Below are 5,490 nucleotides of genomic sequence, written 5' to 3' on the forward strand. Positions count from 1 at the left end.
GCTGTGGCCTCTCAGGCTAGGGGTTGCTGTGAGCCGTGAGAGGCAGGTGGGCCCTGGAGGTGCAGCCCTGCCCCCGTCATGGCACAGAGTCCCAGGAAGGGAAGGCAGCTGCCTGGTGGTATGGCCTGAGCTGCAGGCAGCTCGACCCTTTTCAGCCCAGCACTTGTGGTGGCCATGAAGACTGACCTCAGTGTGCCTTGGCTCCCTCCCTCCCGGCTGGGCTGACAGCGGTGTCTGAGAGAGGTATGTGTCCAGCACAGACCATGCCCAGCCAGACAAGGCTGCCTCTGTGGGGACATCTGCTCTGCGGTCACACAGAGTCCCTAGAGGTCCCAGCCTTCCAGCCCAGCTTCGGCTGCCCCCCTCTCCCATGTGGGTTGAGGTGGTCCCAGGAGGAGCCTGAGGTCCAGGAGGACCCTGTGTGGGTGGGCTAGGGTGGTCCTGATGGAGTGCTGGGTGGTGAGGCTGACCCCACCTTCCAAGGCCTGGCAGGGGCCATGTGCCACCTTCATACCACTGCCTGTGGTCTCATGCCAGTGCTGTGGCCATGCCTGCTCTGGCGTGTGCCCAGGGTGCCGCATACCTACAACATACCGCACACACGTGCACGCACAGGCAGGGCAGGGACCACTTGTGTGCACACATAATGCATGTGCATGCGTGCTCACATGCAGCACAGGCAAACATATGCACATGCACATTTTCTCAGTCCTTACTGGGCATGAGGACTCAGTAACAAAAGAAGCCACGTGGCCATCCCACCATCCCCCTCGGGACAGGGGCCTGGGGGAGCAGGAAGAGGGAGGAACACACCGTGAGTTGGGCGAGGGAGTGGGGGAACGTTGCTGGTGGAGCCAGATGGCCGTGGGGGCGGCCAGGGCTCCAGAAGCCCAGGGGAGGGGGGAGGGGAGGGAGTGTGCTCAGCAGCCAGGCCCCGCTCCCCCACCTGGCCCCTCTGTGCCCATGGTGGGAGCTCAGACCCTCCCTGCCCCAGCCCAGGGCAGAGTCAGGGCACTGCTGGGGGAGGGTCCCTGCCTCTCCTGTCCGGCCCCTCCCCCTCCTCAGCCGGGTCCTCCCACATGCCCCATTTCTTCTTGTAAGGGACCCTTGGGCCTGGGGCCCCTGGTACCCCCTGTGTGAGCCCTGGCAGTTTGCCCCTCAGCACTGTGGACACGGGTACATCTGAGTTTCAAGACCAGGCCGCACTGCCCCCAGGCTCCAAGTGGGCAGCATGGGCAGTCCCCTTTGAGCCAGGAGACCCCATCACCACCTTGGACAGCCTCCACACACACAGCTCCGTGCCGTCTGGTGTGGAGGTATAGGGCAGCCTTGGCAACCATCAGCACCCCCGGACACCGTCCCTGTGACTGCACAGCCAGGCCGGGAGTCTGCCAGCCTGTGCCTGGGCGTCGGTGGGCAGAGGGAGCGTAGGCAGGAGTTTCTTTATCCAGTTTTATCCTGAGCAGCCCCTGCCATGCCCAAGAAGACACAGCCAAGCTGCTAAATCTGGAGAGGGTGCAGGGTTCTTGCTCAGCATGGTGGCCCCTGGGCTCCCACCACCTTCCTGGCAGCCAGGAAACTGCAGACACGCATTTGCGAAGATCTTTGAGGCACACCTGAGCTCCTCAGCTTGCACACCTCCTGGGATAGGGTGCTCACTACCTCTATTGAGCCTGCTTCTTACTGAGAGACACCCATCTGCCCTCAGGGCACTTTTCAGGCTGACTGTGCCTGTCACCGCCAGCTGGCCCTCAGGTGGGGCCTGGGAGACCCCAGCAACTCAGGAGGCTGCAGGGCCCCATGCTGAGCTGGGACTTGGCTAACCCCCAGATGCCATGGCTCCATGGCCACATGCTCCTCCTGGCACTGCCAGAGCCCCAGCCCGTCCTTTGGGGTCCCACATCCTCCCCTCCCCCAGGAGAGAGAAACCCAGGCCACAGTGGGGAATGGGGACAAGGGGCCATACAGGCCTTCTGAGGGTGAAGCAGGTGGACCTGGGGGTGGGGTGGGGTACAGATCTCGGGGACTTTGTTCTGAGGTGCAGAGATGGGTTCTGATTTCCTGAATAGACCCATCTGGCCTCTGCGAACACAGTGAAGACTTGTGAGTGGGCACACAGGTCTGGCCAGGCCCAAGGAGGGTCGGGTGGGGGACCAGGAGGGCTGCGGCCGTGTTTGAGTTGGACCCAGCAGAAGGCAGAGGTGGGCAGGGCTCCCAGCGTCTGTGCTGAGCAGCCTGTCCCTGAGGTGGGGGCCCCCAGAGCAGCAGCCCCCGTTGTCAAGGCCCAGGAGACATCTGGGTGGGGGTGTCGCGTGGGCTGTGCAGGCTGAGCTCAGGAGAGGGGCCCGGGCTGGAGGACAATTTGGGAGTTGTGAGTTTGGGTGATATTTACAGCCCAGGAAGCGATGACATCACCAGCTGGCACTGGGCCCGGGGCGGCAGGCTCAGCTCCTGCCTGCCCCACCCAACCCTGACCCCTACCTTTCACCGGACGTGCTGGTCCCCTGGGGTCAGGCGCACTGGACCCAGCCAGGAGGTGACCGATGTCCAGCCTCAGTCTCCCGGACCCTTGGACCTGGCTGGGCAGGAAGCTAATTCAGACCACGAGAAGCACATTGGGAGTGCCCACCTCCCCAGGCCAGCCGCTGGTTTACCAGGATGCTCCTGGCCCTCAGGCAACGATGCCAGGCCAGCCACAGGGCAGCCTGTGCACGGGATCCTTCCCAGCTCACAGGTCCATCTGTGTCACAAGCCCGGCCAGGCTGGTGCTACCGAGAGGAGTCAGTGGAGGGTGGCACCTGGGGCCTGTGCTTGCAGGGGTGAATGGGAGGTGAGCAGCGTGCTGGGCTCAGGCTGGGTTCCTCCCAGGTCACTTCTCTGCCAGTCCTGACCCTGGGGCCCTGGGAGGGCAGCGGGGCATGACTGCATGCCCACTGGGGACAAAGGGGCCCCTGGGGCCACCCTGTCCTGCCATCTACCTGCAGGGTTGGCCCAAGTCCTCGGACAGGAAAATCTGCCCCTGTCTATCTGGTGCCCAGGGCTTTGCACAGTAATTGGTAGAATTATTTTTTAATCCTTAAATTAGTGCTGAAATAATAGAAGCAGCAGTATATTCAGCAGCTGATTGTAGACCGATGTCCAGTGAGACTGAGAGCGTGTCGGGAGTGTGTCTATGAAAAGGAAGTATTTATTTGTTGGATGAGCTGGGGCCCAGGGGCTGCAGGGCAGAGGCCCTTCCTCACAGCCAGGGTGACCCAGCCCACCCTCACCCCCCACGACGCCCTCGCAGGAAGAGGCTGCTGACGTCCCCTGCGCGCACACAAGTACACTGAGGCCAGAGGTGTGAAATGACACGTTTGGAGCATTAGACCTGCCTGAGGCCGTGCTCGCTCAGAGCCGCCCACGGCCAGTGTGGCTCTGCCCCAGAGCGCCATGTGGCTCCCTCCTGAGCCTCAGTGTCCTCACCCCAGTGCTGGGCCTGCACAGGCCTGGCATAAATCTCTCCTCCTTGTGCCAGTCAGCCTGGGGGTGTCCCTCTGCCCAGAGCATCACTTGACACGGCACGTGGATACATCCTGACCCCACTGGCATGATGTGTCGCGCTGTGCCCGGCCCCTCTGGCAGCTTTGCCTTTGGTCCTGCCTTGCCCCCCTCTTTTCCCACCCTGCGCTGGGCTGAAGCTGCCCTAGAGCCCTGGACAGCTGGCCCGGCCGGTGCACGTAACAGCCCAGGGGCTTGGCCGGGCTCTGCACGTGAAGCCTGGGCAGCCCTGGGGGGACAGCAGCATTCTGGATGCAGCCCACCCCACGTGGCCAGGCTGGAATCCTGTGGGAATACAGGGGCCCTGCCCCATTCCCCCCCCACCACTACTGCCCACCCCAGCTCCCAGCCACAAAGTGCCGCAGGATCCTCCACCCAGCACCCTCTATTTATTTCAACACTCAACTCCGACACAAACCCCTCCTCCAGGAAGCCCTCTGTGATCCCCCCAGGCTGATTCCCACCCAGCCAGGCAGTCACGGAATGGATCCACAGTGCCCAGACCTACACGGCCAGGGCTTGGGGAAGTCCACGATTGGGTCCTGGGTCGGGGCAGATCACCACACCTCACTGGTCCTCGGTTTTCCTTCCTGTCATGAGGAATGAGTAAACCCTCATGGCACGGGTCCCCGTGGCTCATGGAGCCGCTGTGAGAAAGGCTCTCAGCTTGGACCAGCACCAGAGGGACTCCCAAGCCTCTGAGACGGCTGCGGCCGCCGGTGGAGAAGCGGATGGGATGTTCCTGCCACACCATCCTGAGGTCGTCCCTCCAGCCAACCCCCCCAGCCTACCCCCCACAGGCCTGTCTTCTTGGCCCTCAGACCTCGGCACAGAGCACACAGTTGGATTCCCAGGCCGGGCGGCATGCTGTGGGGCCAGGCTGAGCCACCTGAGTGCACCTCGCCCTCGGGGCTGCTGGAGCTGGCGGCTGGGAGCACCCCAAGAATTTCCCTTCCTTCCTGCAGCCTATTGCACACCCCAGCCGGGCAACGGGAAGCAGACAGATTCACAGCCAGCAGCCACTGTCAGATGAAAGGTGGGGCCTTTCATCCTGGCATCTACCGACTCATTGTGTGTTTATTAGGCACCTACTGTGTGCTGGGGGCTGGTAGTGGTGCTGCTGGGCTTTGGGCTTCCACCCCCTGGGCCACTAGGGAGATGGGGCTGCCTGGGATGGAACGTGGGGAGGCCGGTTATGTGGTCTGGCGTGTTGAATCCACACAGATGGAGCCCCAGCCTCTGTCCCCTAGAAGAAGCCCGGGGGCGGCGGAGAGCCCCTTCCCTTCCTCTGGGGGGAGTGCTAATTAAACCCACCGCCGACAAACACTGGGGAGCAGGAGGCCTCCGATCTGTCTTCACAAAGGGCTGTGCAGAGATTTATGGACAATAAAGGAACATTCATCTAGGGGAGGGCAGAGGAGCAGCAGCCGGGCAGGATGGGGGGAGGCAGCCCCCTCCCAACCAGCACAGCACAGGGGAGGATCACCGAGGAGGGAGAAAAATTAATGTGAGCAATCAGGGAACGATGAAGGCCTTGCAGGGGAAACACCTTGACACACACATCACGTGAGGCCAGCCTGGGTGGGCCTGGGGACGAGAGCCAACAAACCCAGGTCAGGGACAGCCTGATGCCACACAATTATTTTTGAAAAATGATGGAACAGAGAAAGAGCAGAGGTGGGGGTATGGGGGGTGCTGCAGGCTCCAGGATACCAGGGGCTTCTGGGATGCAGTCGCTGTGCCGCAAAGGGGAGGAGGGTCTCAGGGCCTCAGGAGCTCAAGGGGCTCAGTCTTAGGACCACTGGGGCTCCTGAGAACCAAGGGGGACTTCATGGCTGAGCCCTTCCTGGGGCTCCTTTGCCCCCCAGGAGTGGCTGCAGCCACACCTGCCCACCTCCAGGCTCTCAACCACCACCCATCCCTGATTCCCATCCTGCCCCTCCACCCCAG

Source organism: Pseudorca crassidens, chromosome 12 (genome assembly GCF_039906515.1).
Source record: "Pseudorca crassidens isolate mPseCra1 chromosome 12, mPseCra1.hap1, whole genome shotgun sequence".
Lineage (NCBI taxonomy): Eukaryota > Metazoa > Chordata > Mammalia > Artiodactyla > Delphinidae > Pseudorca > Pseudorca crassidens.